A 15,897-nucleotide genomic window follows, 5' to 3' on the forward strand; every position below is an offset into this window, starting at 1 on the left:
TAAAACCTGTCATTGGTTTTGTTAGCTCGAGCTGGCACTTGGGTCCACCTCTCTCTCTGTTTTCATGTGGTATGTACGTTCACGTACTCGCCGCGTTACATTCCCTTTGTTAACTGAAAGCTAAAATTCACCTAAGAACAATTTAACCAATTGAGGATAAATTACCAAAATTTTACAAAAAACATTTTACTGTAACTTGGTACAATTGGTGAATGTCAGAAGAGACAGCACAGATAATACAAGTAAATGAAAAAAGTAGCATTTATTCTATGTTGCATAGCTGTTTTTTCCAATATCTTTTGCAACCTATCATTACAGCAACTATTGTCATGATGTGGTTCCTCCTCCACCCTCCTCTGTGAGCCCAGCTGTCATCTCTCTTCTGTCTCGTAATGTCAGCTGTTACGTCAGCTCCATAACTAAGATGCCACTGAAATCTTTAATTCCCTTCACATCTCTCATCTGTGGTTCATTCAACTGCAGCAGACGTCCAACATCTCCTCAGAACTGATGACTTCACCTCCACCTAACAAATAAAACATATTTGTATAGTGCTTTTCACAACACATGTGAAAAAAAAAAAAGCAGCTTTACAGGATTTACACGTTTTAACAATCATATGGGTCCAAATCCCTAATGAGCAAGCCAGAGGCGACAGTGGCAAGGAAAAACTCCCTAGATGGTGGGGAATAGGAAAAAACCTTGGGAGGACCAAGACTCAAAAGGGAACTCATCCTCCATTGGGCGGCCTGTTAACACACAAATTACACAAAAAGAAATTATACAGACACAAGTCACAAACAAATCACACAATCAGGCTAAGTATAAGGTAACTAGAATGAAAGTTCTGGGTGTTGATATTATCAATGTAAATGTCTTGTGATGAACACAAAATAATAATGGTAGGAGACTTTAACATACATTTTGATAATGCAGAGGATCCACTGACAAGGGCTTTTACTTCTATATTGAACTCAGTTGGCATTATACAAAACGTAGTAGGACCTACACATTATCGAAATCATACCCTAGATCTAATCTTAACGTTGGGTATCGACGTAAATAATATAAATATACTTCCGCCAACCGTAGCAATCTCTGATCACTATTTAGTCCAATTCGATCTTCACCTTAACATAAATACCCGCCCGTCTCATCGGCAGTGTATAAAGCGCTCGATAAATTCATCAACAGCAACACAGTTTATTGATACCCTGCCTGATTTAACTGCTTTAACCCACTCGCCATCCGATCCAGGAGAGTTAGATAGTCTAACTGACTGCTTAGAGAATAACTGCAGATCAGCTCTAGATATAGTAGCTCCACTAAAATATAAAAAGGCTAGATCCAAAAAGCTCGCCCCGTGGTACACTGACCAAACTAGAAACTTAAAACAAATAGCACGTAAATTAGAGCGGAAATGGCGATCTACTAAATTGGAAGTATTCCACTGTGCCTGGAAGGATAGCATTATTGACTACAAACGGGCACTCACTAAAGCATGCTCAGCATACTTAGCCTCACTGATTGAGAAAAATAAAAACAATCCTTGATTTCTTTTTAATACTATTTCTAAACTTACAAAAAACCAAGCAGGCGCAAAACCTCAGATTCCAGTAAACCTAACTAGTAATGTATTTATAGATTTCTTTGATAATAAAATTGAGAATATTAGACAAAATATAAAACCTTTTATTAGCAATACAACTGGTATGTCATCTGGTTTGGTTGAAATTGATTTAAATTACATACCGGGAGAAAAACTTGATGCTTTTCATCCACTCCCACAATCAGAATTAGAGAAAATAATTTCTTCCTTAAATTGTACTATCTGCACACTAGACTCAGTTCCCTCAAAGTTATTAAAAGAGGTATTACCAGCTGTAACTGAATCTCTTCTAACTATAGTTAACTCATCCATTACAATAAGTCACATGCCCAAATCATGTAAATTAGCAGTTATTAAACCTCTGATCAACAAACCAAATCTTGATCCGACTGTCCTATCTAATTATAGACCCATTTCGAACACATCATTTATATCTAAGATCATAGAAAAAGCTGTTGCCCAGCAATTATGCCTATATCTGCATAGGAATCACATATTTGAAAAGTTCCAATCTGGCTTTAGGCCCCATCACAGTACTGAAACAGCTTTAGTCAAAGTAACAAATGATCTCCTCCTTGCTTCTGATCAAGGCTATGTATCACTGCTAGTGCTTCTCGATCTTAGTGCAGCTTTTGACACAATTGATCATTGAATCTTGCTAAAGCGGTTAGAATGCTGGGTTGGAGTCTCAGGCACAGCCCTTTTATGGTTTTACTCTTACTTGACAAATTGCCATCAGTTTGTAGAGCTCAATAATATTCCATCCAAACGTACAATAGTTAAATATGGGGTCCCGCAAGGATCCATCTTAGGACCACTATTATTTACATTATATATGCTACCACTGGGCACAGTTATAAACAAACATGGTGTCAATTTTCACTGCTATGCAGATGTCACTCAACTTTACATATCAGCCAAGCCTGATGACAAACTCAGTTTAGGAAAAATTGAGGCCTGTGTAAGAGATATTAAATGCTGGATGTCTCTAAACTTCCTCCAACTAAATGAGGACAAAACAGAAGTTCTCCTTGTGGGCCCTAAGGCCGCTAGACAAAAAATTCCAGATCCAATGCTTAATCTTGCAGACTATCCCATCACACCTGGCACAGTAGCCAAAAACCTAGGCGTCATACTCGACTCCGACCTATCATTTGATAAATACATAGATAATACTACTAGGATAGCTTTTCTATATTTCCGCAACATTGCCAAATTAAGAAATGCATTATCACAGGATGATGCAGAAAAATTGGTGCACGCCTTTGTTAGCTCTAGACTACTGCAATGCACTACTGTCAGGATGTTCAAATAGGACTCTAAATAAACTTCAAATAGTTCAAAATGCCACAGCCAGAGTTCTGACCAGAACTAGAAAATTTCAACATATTACACCAGTCCTATCAGCTCTGCATTGGCTCCCAGTATTGATTTTAAAATTCTATTATTAACATATAAAGCACTGCACGGGCTTGCTCCTGAATACCTCCAGGAACTTATTTCCTACTATGAACCCCCACGTCCACTAAGATCACAGGGTGCTGGTCTTTTATTAGTTCCACAAATTAATAAGGTAACAGCAGGGGGAAGAGCCTTTTCTTATAAGGCCCCCCCAGCTTTGGAACAACCTTCCAAAATGCATACGGGACTCTGACACAGTCACAATCTTTAAGTCTAGGTTGAAAACCCACCTATTTGGTTTAGCGTTTGATAATTAACATCCCCTCTTAGATAAAGGTACAGATCCAGGGGTTCATAGACAAAGGGTTTTATGGTAGACTGGGGCGCTGGTGCTGTCGTCCTGTCACTGCTCGTGGTCACTCAAAACTCAAGCTGCTTTGTGACAACAACTGTTGTAAAAAGCGCTATATAAATAAAATTTGATTGATTGATTGTTTTCATTCCATGTCGGAGTGATGATACTGGTATTGTAGGCTCCGACTGCAGTGTTACTCCCCAGGTGAACCTCGGAGAAGAAAGATATGTGATGTGGTAAATATGTAACAGATTATTCAAAGACCAAACTAAACAGATAAGTTGTGGAGCTATAAAAGAAAAGGCTCTGAACGTGCTGGGTTGTAATGATCAATAAGTTCAGTAAGAAACTCTGGATCTAAGCCATGCAGTGTTTTATATGTTAATAAAAGTATTTTATAGTCAATACAGAATCTAACTGGCAGCCAGTGTAATGACGATAGTACGGGACTAATGTGATCAAATTTTTTAGTTTTCGTTAAAACTCGCGCTGCTGCGTTCTGAACCAGCTGGAGTTTGTTTATTGATTTACTGGTGTTTCTTTTATCCTTTTATCTAATCGAGAGATTACATTTAAAATTTCTCTAGGTGGAAATACCTTAAATGTTTGTTTTAGTTTAGGAGCTCATGCTTTTTGCTGACATTTTGTAGGCTCACACACACGCCAACGTCTATGCAGTTGAACCTTAGATTGTGTTAGAGAAAGCTACTTAATGTATAACTGAAGTATCTATTTTTTATTACTAGTTTTTCAGTACTTAGTATCCATCATTTAACTGAACATCCATCACCTTGTCTGTATTTTCATGTCTATGTGGGCATTTTAGCACTAATGTGAAAAATGTCAAATGTGAATAGTACATAACCAAACAGTAAAGAACACATTGAAAATGTCAAAATATTTATTGCAAGATAACAGTACTATTTTTACATTTGATCTTAAAAGGAACATTTGTTAATAAATACAATTCAAGAATATCATTGTAAAATCATTCTGACATATTCCAATAACATCACAACATTCATGTGCTTCTTTCACAAGTCAATGTAATCTAGAATTATAATCCTGATCATTTTCTCATACCAAATGATAATAATAAGAAACTTATTTAAAATGTAAAGGCAAATATCAGATAATTAAATATTGTTGATTTCACCAGAAAGATTACAGTAAATAACATTTTGTAATCAGAGAGAAACACTAGTGGTTTGACACTAGGTATGTTCACTTACAGCAGACTGGACTGTAGTTCTGTTACTCAATGTTTCTGCCCAGATTGCTATCAGAAAAGGATCTGGGTAGTCTGGAGATCCCAGTGACACTGTAATCTGTTCTAGAGCCCAACACCCTGACAAAATTAGGAAGATATTGGTGTGCTTTTAAAGCCAAGGACAGAGTACCTCAAATATGTCAGAGTACTGTACTGTGTCACTGTCCTGATACAGGACTATAAAGGACACTGATACAGGACACTGTAAAGTGTTCATGGAGTTTGAATAGAAGCAGCAGAAAAGCATCATTTCATTTCTCCTGTAATCAAGAACATCTGCTCCTTACACCCTCATCCATTATGAACCTACTGATGAACACACACTCCAGCTAAAGTTAAACGTAGCTGTCTGTGTCCAGCAGTGAACTCTGAGGTTCACCTGGGGCAGTGCTGTGAACTACTGAGCTCACAGCCAGTAGTTGTGCCCAAGAAAACTACTCATAAGAAAACATGAGAACCATGGAGAGCAGTGTGATGATTCATCTTCTGCTTCTCTCAGTCCTAATGAAGAATGGCCCCATGGAGATGGAGGAGGTGTCATGGAGGTCCACAGACCTCACAGCTTTGTGCTGGTGTCCAGAGTGACTGTTCTGTAAAAAACAATACATTTGTTCTAAATTATAACTGTCAGTTCCTTTCAAAGACCTTTTACACCACAGTATTATAAATCCAAGTGGTACATAAGATTCTCATTGACGTAACTGATAAAATGTCTTTACATCTTAGCTATGTCCTACAGACATATATCTACTTATATACTACTTTGAAAGATCAGAGACTTGACAGAAACATCAATATACAGGTGTTCTGTACATGTGTTTAAACAAACTGCAATACTTGTGCTCTCTGGCTTATTCTGTACTCTGTATGGAACTGTGTGACACACTGACAGATGTCAGAACTCACCGCTGCACAGTTGTTGCTCTGCAGAAGTGAGGTGAAGATAGCTGGTGAATCCTCCTCCAACAATCCTGCAGGTTTTTGTTTCTGGAGCAGCTGTGTTTGTAGAGTACCTGTCTGTGAAGTAGGTGTCTGTAGAATAGATGTCTGTATAGTAGTTAACTATAGAGTTGCTTTTTGTGAAGTAGGTGTCTGTAGAGTCATTTTCTTTGGAGTAGGTATCTGTAAAGTATGTGTCTGTAGAGTCATTGTATTTGAAGTAGGTATCTGTAAAGTAGGTGTCTGTAGAGTCATTGTATTTGGAGTAGGTAGCTGTAAAGTAGGTGTGTGTAGAGTAGTTGTATTTGGAAGAACTGTCTGTAAAAGAGTAATTTTCTTTGGAGTAGGTATCTGTAAAGTAAGAGTCTGTAGAGTAGTTATGTGTGAAATTAATGCCTGTGTTAGAAGTCTGTAGAGTGGATGGCTGAAGAGTAAGTGTTTGTAAAGTATGTTTCTGTAGAGTAGTTGTCTGTGGAATAGCTGTCCACTTGAATATTTCTTTCTGGAATAGTTGGGACAGAATACTTCGTGTCAGACTTTGAGTAGCATTTCTTTGTGTTATAGTTTTTGCCTGTGCAGTAGTTGTTGCTTGTGGAGTAATTGCCTGTAGAGTAGTAGCTGTCCATGCAGCAGTTGTATTTTGAGTAGTATTTGTGCTTTGAGTAGTTTCAGTCTGTGGAACAGTTGTTGTTAGTTTGAGTTGTCTTCTCTGGAGTAATTGGGACAGAGTACTTTGAGAAGTTTTTCTTTGAATAGTTGCCTGTGGAGTAGTATTTTGATTCATCTTTATACTTTCAGTAGTTTGGGTCTGTAGAATAGTTGTCCTTTGACTAGATAGCTGTGGAGCAGTTGTTGTTAATTTGAGCAGTCCTCTCTGGAGTAGTTTGGACAGAGTACTTTGAGTAGTGTCTGTTTGTGGAGTAGTTGTATTTTGAGTAGTAGTCATCTGTGGAGTAGTTGTATTTTTAATAGTAGTTGTATGTGGAGTAGATGTAGTATTTTGAGTAGTAGTTGTCTGTGGAGTAGTTGTAGTATTTTGAGTAGTAGTAGTCTGTGGAATAGTTGTAGTATTTTGAGTAGTAGTCTGTGGAATAGTTGTATTTTGAGTAGTAGTTGTCTGTGGAGTAGTTGTAGTATTTTGAGTAGTAGTTGTCTGTGGAGAAGTTGTATTCTGAATAGTAGTTGTATGTGGAGTAGATGTATTTTGAGTAGTTGTAGTATTTTTAGTAGTAGTTGTCTGTGGAGTAGTTGTATTTTCAGTAGTAGTTGTCCTTGGACTAGTTGTATTTTCAGTAGTAGTTGTCCGTGCAGTAGTTGTATTTTCAGTAGTAGTTGTCCGTGGAGTAGTTGTATTTTCAGTAGTAGTTGTCCATGGAGTAGTTGTATTTTCAGTAGTAGTTGTCCATGGACTAGTTGTATTTTCAGTAGTAGTTGTCCGTGGAGTAGTTGTATTTTCAGTAGTGGTTGTCCATGGAGTAGTTGTATTTTCAGTAGTAGTTGTCTGTGCAGTAGTTATACTTTGAGTAGTTGTAGTAGTCTCTGCAGTAGTCCCTAGTGAGAATGTTGTCCTTGTAGTTGTAGCTTCAGAAATAATAATAAAAAAAATATGGTTTAAAATAAAGTTTAGTTCTTTTATTTTATTTTATTTTATTTTTTTTGATAATTTGATCACAATAATGAATTGTCCTTGCTCTGACTCTCATTGGGTCTGCCTTCAGTACAATCTTGTGTCCCAGAATATATGATATGGTTTTATTGGAGGTAATTCAGTGCAAATTCAATGCTAATTCTATGATAATTCAACCCAATGCTAATTCAGCTGGTCATGTAATTCCAGAGGAATTCATCCAGATCTTAACATCAGAACTCACTACCTGTAGTGACAACAGTTTTGTGTATAGTCAATTGTGCCTCAGTTTTTCCTATGCTTATACATTCAGTGCCAGTACTTTTGCAATAGCAATATTATATATATATATATATATATATATATATATATATATATATATATATATATATATATATGGGAAAAGCCTAACTCCAGTAAGTATGAGTAACACCAGTATGAGTAACTCCAATATGAGTAACACCAGTATGAGTAACAGTACTTTTTTAAATTCTCCACATCATGCTCAATTTCTTCCACATTATGACAGTCATCTTCTATTATAACTTAAAATAGTAGGTGCAGTTTTATATACATGATAAGGAATCTGTTTAGGTCCTGAATCCTGAATCCTGAATCCTGCCTCTGCATGATGCACCACACCTTGTACCTCACTCCACATTAGGTGCACTGACATACATTTGCCTCTCTGTCTCCCCCTGGTGGAACATCTGCTGGAAAGTCCAATACTGATTAGAATAAACGCTATAGTCGTGCCCCTTTCCAACTTTTAACCTTTCAGATTTCTCCTTCTACATAAGGTCTTTATAAACTTCAAGACAGCTGCTGTCTTACAACCTTCTGGTGTCGTCATGTAAACCTATTGATTTACTTTCATTGCTTTTGTCTTGACAAAAAGCTTAGTGTTAAAATTGTGTCTGCAAGGAATTTTTGAAAACAGAATCAGACACCTGGTTGTGGGCACGCCTACTGACACCTGCTCACTCCCAATCAGACACCTGGTTGTGGGCACGCCTACTGACACCTGCTCACTCCCAATCAGACACCTGGTTGTGGGCACGCCTACTGACACCTGCTCACTCCCAATCTGACACCTGATTGTGGGCACGCCTACTGACACTTGCTCACTCCCAATCAGACACCTGGTTGTGGGCACGTCTACACCGTGCACCACGAGAAGCTCCTTGCATTGTCGCCTGGGCTGCCTCACTGGTCTGTGCTGAGTGTCGCCTTTCTCTTCGTTGTTGCTGTCTGGCCTGAGTATTTCAGTTGTGATCACCATGGACAATAAAGCTTTTAGTTTACGGCCTCTGCCTCCTCCTGCCTCTATGCCCGCATCACACACACCTACTGACACCTGCTCCCTCCCGATCAGACACCTGGTTGTGGCCATGCCTATTGACACGTGCTCCCTCCCAATCAGACACCTGGTTGTGGCCACGCCTACTGACACCTGCTCCCTCCCAATCAGACACCTGGTTGTGGCCATGCCTATTGACACGTGCTCCCTCCCAATCAGCAGATTATTAACCACACCCCCCGGGAGGAGTCTGCCTCCTTTGCTCCTCCCATATTTAAGGTGTACAGGTACAGATACAGTGCTGCACATGCCTCCTCAATTCTGAATCCAGCAAGACTCACCACACACTGTATTTAAACTCACATTTGATGGGTAGATTTATCTAAGAGATACTGCAGAAATGCAACACTACTGCCATTATTTAGAAAAGGAAAATGTTAAATTAGGATCTTACCATTAATCATCAGCAGAAGAGCCATACACACTAGGATTAGAGACCTCATTGTGATGATATACTCCCAGATTTACCTGCAGGAATAAAGATTACAAACCAAAACATCTGGTGAATATAAACTAATGCATCATATTTAAAACCGTTCTCCAACTTAATAAAAGAGATGTGTTTATCAAATTATCTACTGAATATCTGCTAAATAACTACTGAAAATACTATAACAGTAAGAGACAATGTTCTGCAGGAATCCTGAACATTCATTCTGCAGTACAGAAATGCACAATTGTTTGTGGTTTGTGGGTGATGTCAGAAATTATGTTTTTATTTTATTGTATTTATAATTTCTAATAAATTAAAATTATAATATATTTATATTATATATATATATATATATATATATATATATATATATATATATATATGAATTAAATTAATAATATAGTCTACAAAATTATATTAATTGTTATAAAGTGTGATTTACGTGAAATCACACAAAAACCACACTTTTTTAAAATGTAAAAGTTCCTATGTGAAAGATGAGTAAAGATGAGTGGTCCTTACCAAAGAAACGGCTGCTGTGCTCTATCTCTCTCTCACTGTCACTCACTCTCTCGTGCTCTCTGTTCCGCAGTGGTGTCTGTGTCTGTGATGTTGCTGATTCAAGTGTCAAATTTATACCTGTACTGATCCACGTGAGGACTGACTTTAAAGGGGCTTTTAAAACCAGTTGTTCAGCGGACAATTCAGCAGTTTACTTCCTCGTACAACAAGAAAGAAACAATTACGATAAAAAAAAACGACAACAGGAAGGCTGAGTTATTCATAGCGTGTGACTGGAAGGAAGTATTTATGTGCATTCTCTCTCTCACATGCATTTCACTTGCATCTTCTGTCTGATTGTCCAGGAGGAGTCTGACCCTGTCTGATTGTCCTGCAGGAGTCTGACCCTGTCTGATTGTTCAGTAGGAGTCTGACCCTGTCTGATTATCCTGCAAGAGTCTGATCCTGTCTGATTGTCCAGTAGGAGTCTGACCCTGTCTGATTGTCCAGTAGGAGTCTGATCCTGTCTGATTATCCTGCAGGAGTCTGATCCTGTCTGATTGTCCAGTAGGAGTCTGATCCTGTCTGATTATCCTGCAGGAGTCTGATCCTGTCTGATTCTCCAGTAGGAGTCTGACCCTGTCTGATTCTCCAGTAGGAGTCTGACCCTGTCTGATTGTCCTGCAGGAGTCTCATCCTGTCTGATTGTCCTGCAGGAGTCTGACCCTGTCTGATTGTCCTGCAGGAGTCTCATCCTGTCTGATTGTCCTGCAGGAGTCTGACCCTGTCTGAGAGCAATTCTGTGATATATAAATCCAATGAATATGAAAATCCTGGATTATTGTAGGAACAGGATGAATCAGTTGGTCAACCATTCAGTCAGTCATACGGTCATTCAGTCAGTCATACAGTCATTGTGTCGGTCAGTACAGTCATTCAGTATTTCGTTTGGTCAGTAAGCTGGTCATATATCCGGTTGGTCAGTTATACAGTCATTCAGTCAGTCATTCAGTCAGTCTTTTAAGTCCTGTGGTAGAGTGGTAGCATTGTTGTCATTCCACAAATGGAAGGTTTGAGGCATAAATTAATTACTACCAGTAAGCAAGAGCCGTTCTTTACGGGAAGTTGTTGGATAGTTAAAATGCTATTTTAGCAATGTGGAGCTAAGCCTTTCTTAGATGGGTTTTCGCCTCACCAGTTTTGAAAACTGCCATTACCTCATCCCTGAAGCAGTCACGTTGCCAGAAACACAGATGTAATACTCCCATTTTTGGTAGCAGTCCAGCATATATAATTTTCCATAACTATTATACACGTGTCTGGGAAAAACAGCCGTGGCAGAACATGGATAATGTGTTTTTGAGAGTATTATAAACAGGGTGTCAGGTATGAAAGGCTGTGTCAGAAAACATATCTTTAAATATGGTTGTGTGTAATATAGCATTTACGCATGAAACTGTAAATGTTGTCCACATTCAATATGTTGGCCAACACACAGAACAAAACCTATTGCTTCAAAAACCTATTATTCAAAGTCTGATCTAGGAGGTCTGGTTCTCAACAGCTGCTGTGTACATAGTCTGATCTAGGAGGTCTGGTTTTCACCAGCTGCTGTGTACATAGTCTGATCTAGGAGGTCTGGTTTTCACCAGCTGCTGTGTACATAGTCTGATCTAGGAGGTCTGGTTCTCAACAGCTGCTGTGTACATAGTCTGGTCTAGGAGGTCTGGTTCTCTGGGCCTGGAGCACTGTACTGCTGAACTGATCCCTGGACATTAGAGACAGTCCATTAACAAACCACTGTAAGTTATCACTATGTATTACCTACACAGAGAGAGAAAGAGAGAGAGATGTTAAGCAAAGGATGAGAGAGAGAGTGAACAATAAAATGGCTTTGTCAGATTCCACTTATACAGGAATGAAAGTGAATGACAATAACGTGCTTATCCCCTTAAATACACAAAACGCAATAATGATTACACATGCCAGCATCTAGTCTCATCGAGGATTCTTCTTCAGGTTTTAGAATAAGCTAAATGACAAATATATCAAACCAAAATTATCTTTATTGTAAAGAACAAAAATGACCAGCCTGGCCCCTCTGGCAGTGTTTGTCAACCCAGTCCATGAGGCTCAACATACAGTTCCACATTTTAGTTCAAACTCTAATTTAAACCCAGGGCTGGATTGAGAAACTGCCCTATCAGATCCTCTGAAGGCAGGGTGTTCTACTGACTAAACTCACTGTAATTCCCTTTATTTGCCATTAAATGGCCCACTATCCCTTTTGTATAGCTCATTTGCCCTTGGTCAGTTCAGTTAGTCAAACATGCCACAGTCAGTTGGCTAATGTGAAAAGAATGCGGCATTGGCAGACGTTGGCATCTCAAGCATATATATATATATACTCACCTCAGATATGACTCCACCTTCACGATCACTTCACATGTTCACTCCACATGTTCACTCCACATGTTCACTTCACATGTTCACTCCACATGTTCATTAAGGACACGTTCATTTCACAAACGGGGCTTTGATATTTTATGGATATTCTAGTGCTGCATCCCTTTACACATGCAGAATGTGGCATTGGCAGTATTTGTGTTGTATCAACTCCGTTATTATAAAACTGCAGTACTGGAGTTTTTTTTGGGTCATAAATCTTAAATCATAAACCCCCCACCAAACCACCCCACCCTCTGCACAAACCAGCTGCACAAACCACTGAATTAATGTAGCTGCACACACCACTGAATTAATGTAGCTGCACACACCAATGAATTAATGTAGCTGCACACACCACTGAATTAATGTAGCTGCACACACCACTGAATTTCAGTTCTTTTGTTTCTGTGCAACACAAAAGTCAAAGTCAATTTTGTTTATATAGCGCTTTTCACAACACATGTTGTCACAAAGCAGCTTTACAATCGTATGGGTCCAGATTCCTAATGAACAAGCCAAAGGTGACAGTGGCGAGGAAAAACTCCCTATGATGTACAAAAGCACATCACAAAGACACTATGGGGCACCATCACATGAGCTATGTGGTAATTCATTGTCATTGCTATTCAGGTCACCTGTGTAAATAGATGAGTCATATGTTCGGTCTCTCACTGGCTCCTCTTAGAGCGCCCCCATGTGGATGACCTGTGTAAGCAAACCTTAAATCATAAAAACACAAACCAGCCAAACACGGATCCAAAGACTGATCATTACTGTTTTGTAATATATAAACACACGCACACATGCACGCATGCACACACACACACACACACACACACACACACACACACACACACACACACACACACACACACACACACACACACACACACACACACAAGATGTATTGTATATAGTGGTCCTGTGGTTAGGGAACCGGTCTTGTGACTGGAGGGTTGTGGGTTTTAGTCCCAGGCCTGAGTACACATATTTAAATACTTATGCTTAAATACTCAGACTCTTCATTGTGAAGTTTGAATTCAAATATTGCATTTCCTATAATTTCATTGTTTTATGTTCATTGAATCATTTATTTGAATGAAAGATTCCTGTACTAACCACATGACTAATGTACTAGTGTATTAACGTCACTCATCATTTATCATTTGTCATTTGGTAAAAAAAAATAAAAATAATAATAATAATCTTTATTTGTATAGCACCTTTCATACATACATGCAACTCAAAGTGCTTTACAGAATAAATAAAAAGAAACATTAAAAGGAAGCAAAGATAAGACAAAAAGAAAATGTTAAAAGAAATTAAAGATAAAAAGGAAACAAACATAATAAAATAATAATAATGTAATAAAATAAATATTAAAAATAACATAAAATGTAACTAAATAAAATAATGTAAAAAGTCAAGTAAATAAGATAATAATAATAATAATAATAATAATAATAATAATAATAATAATAATAATAATAGTTACCATTTGTCGTAGGTTTGTCTAGCGTTTTTGTTTCAGTATTGTATCAGTAGAGATTCTTAACCCATGGACTTTAACCCAATTCTTAACCCAATTGTGGGCCGAGAACGCCACCTTGAGGGCCTCGAAAGAACAACAGTTTTTACCTTTGGGCCACAGAGGGCCGCGGGACCGCATTGATTTTGAATAAGGTGCAATACACTTTTTCACCACTAATAGCGGTAGTGCGTCACTCAGATGGTTTAACAAAGTTTTTAATAGATAGAAGATGAACATTTACTACCAACCGAGAATGGAAACCATTGACTGTATACAGTCAATGATGGAAACCTATTTTAAACGAAAAGTAGAAGACAAAAATGAAGACAACCCGTCAAAAAAGGCCAAAATTGTACAAAAATATAACGCAGACTTTATTAAATATGGTTTTGTGAACGGAGGAGCTATATTTTTATTTGCATTTTTATTACATTTATATTTGTAGTTTATTTCATTTAAAACATTTACATTGAACATTTTTAATTTATTTATTTTATGACCATAATTGTATTTATTGAATTGTCTATTTTTGTTATTATGTTTAAAAAAAACCTATTTTTGTGACGCTGGGCGACGACAGACGGACGAGACACAGAATCCGTTTTTCGCGACAAACGTCACGCTTTATTTTACTGACTGTTGCGCAATAGCGCACGTTAAACATCAAACACACACAGCAACGTGCAGACATAGACAACGACGAGCACAGGACACTGCGCGAGCGCACATTAAATAGACAGACCACATTAGCCCCATGTGATTACGAGACGATTCACAGGTGAGACATTATTCACACTACAGAGCCTTCACCACGAAATTCCACTGACGCAGACAAAGCACGTGGACAACGTTTACACACGCCCAAAAGGGAGGGGCCGGGGTCCTCAACGTGACAGACGCCCCCTCCAAGGGCACTACCTGTCCCGGGGTGCCAACAGGACCGAGTGCCCCGAATCCACGACGATGGGCGGATCCGACGGGCTCAGTCCTGCGTCTGGGAGGTGACCGCCCTCGGGGAAGCGTCCGCTACGGACCGCCTAGACCACCCTCCCTGGGAACACAGGGGGAAAATACGTTAGACATGTTACACGGGACGTTCACAAATACGCACACAGGCACACATACACATAGAGGCACAAACGGGAACAGGGGGTTTGGCACACAGACGGGAAGACATACGAACACTGGCACAGACAAACACGTAACAGGCGCCAGGCTTCGCGCCAGGAGGAGTGCGAGGAGCGGAGAGGGATCGAGAGCTGCGGGTGCTGCGGTGGGCAGCCCCCCGCTTGCCTTTGCTGCAAACCCTCCGTCAGGTGCCGCGTGGCTGGCGGACGCGCCTGGTGCCGCACGTCTGGCGGACGCGTCTGGTGCCGCACGTCTGGCGGACGCGCCTGGTGCCGCACGTCTGGCGGACGCGCCTGGTGCAGCGCCTGGGAGTCCCCCGTCGGTCTCCATGGGTTCCTCACCCTCTAGGATCCCTTCCATGGACTCCACCGGACTCTCACCCCAGGAATAGTCCATGGGGCTTGCCCTGGAAGGTGTGGAGGACGCGTTCTCCCCAGGTGTCCATCGCCCCTTTACGGTTCCCATGGAGGAAGGAAGGCTCTCCTCTTCGTCCTCCGTGTAGGAACCCTCCTCCTCCGTGCAGAGATCGCAGTCCGTGTGCTCGGACACTCCCGAGCACACGGATGGGGGATAGTCCTCCTGCTCCTCCTCACCGTAGTATACGGTGGACGCGTCGTACTCAGACGGAGGGCGAGCCGGGTCCTCCGCCTCCTCCTCACCGTGGTCCACGGCTGGAGAGGGGCCCATGGCCGAAGGGAGGTAATCCTCCTCCTCAGACTCCCCCTCATCGAACTCGTTCTCTGGGGTGGATGCTGTGGTATCGATCGCGCAGGCACCCACCCCCAGAGGCGAGAGGTTGCGGGAAGGAGGGGAGTGTCGCTCCCTCCAAATCCTGACCGCGCCCTGGCGTAAGAGCTCCGCCAGCTCGGGGTCTCCTTCCTCGACCTTCCGGGCTGAGGCCAGCTGAAGGGCGCATACCGGGTCTTCCTCCATTTGCGACAGCGTCGGCGGGTCTCTGTGGCGCGGGGGAGAGGAGGAAGAATGGTGATGCCGCTTACTGGGCTTCTTGCCCTTCTTAGGCTTGCCCTTGTAGCCCGGCATTTTGGTGTCTCTTCGAGGCTCGTCGTTCTGTGACGCTGGGCGACGACAGACGGACGAGACACAGAATCCGTTTTTCGCGACAAACGTCACGCTTTATTTTACTGACTGTTGCGCAATAACGCACGTTAAACATCAAACACACACAGCAACGTGCAGACATAGACAACGACGAGCACAGGACACTGCGCGAGCGCACATTAAATAGACAGACCACATTAGCCCCATGTGATTACGAGACGATTCACAGGTGATAC

General features: G+C 40.6%; 1 long non-coding RNA gene across 1 annotated transcript; it reads right to left on the minus strand.

Annotated features, from left to right (window-relative positions):
* Positions 1-4,252: 4,252 nt before the first annotated feature.
* LOC143517707 (uncharacterized) lies at positions 4,253-9,658 on the minus strand. Its single transcript, XR_013132024.1, has 4 exons — positions 9,517-9,658; positions 8,956-9,029; positions 5,542-7,155; positions 4,253-5,225 (listed from the first exon to the last, which is right to left on the minus strand). It is a non-coding gene; the product is annotated as an uncharacterized LOC143517707 (long non-coding RNA).
* Between the last annotated feature and the right edge of the window lie 6,239 nt (positions 9,659-15,897).

Source organism: Brachyhypopomus gauderio, chromosome 6, assembly GCF_052324685.1.
Source record: "Brachyhypopomus gauderio isolate BG-103 chromosome 6, BGAUD_0.2, whole genome shotgun sequence".
Lineage (NCBI taxonomy): Eukaryota > Metazoa > Chordata > Actinopteri > Gymnotiformes > Hypopomidae > Brachyhypopomus > Brachyhypopomus gauderio.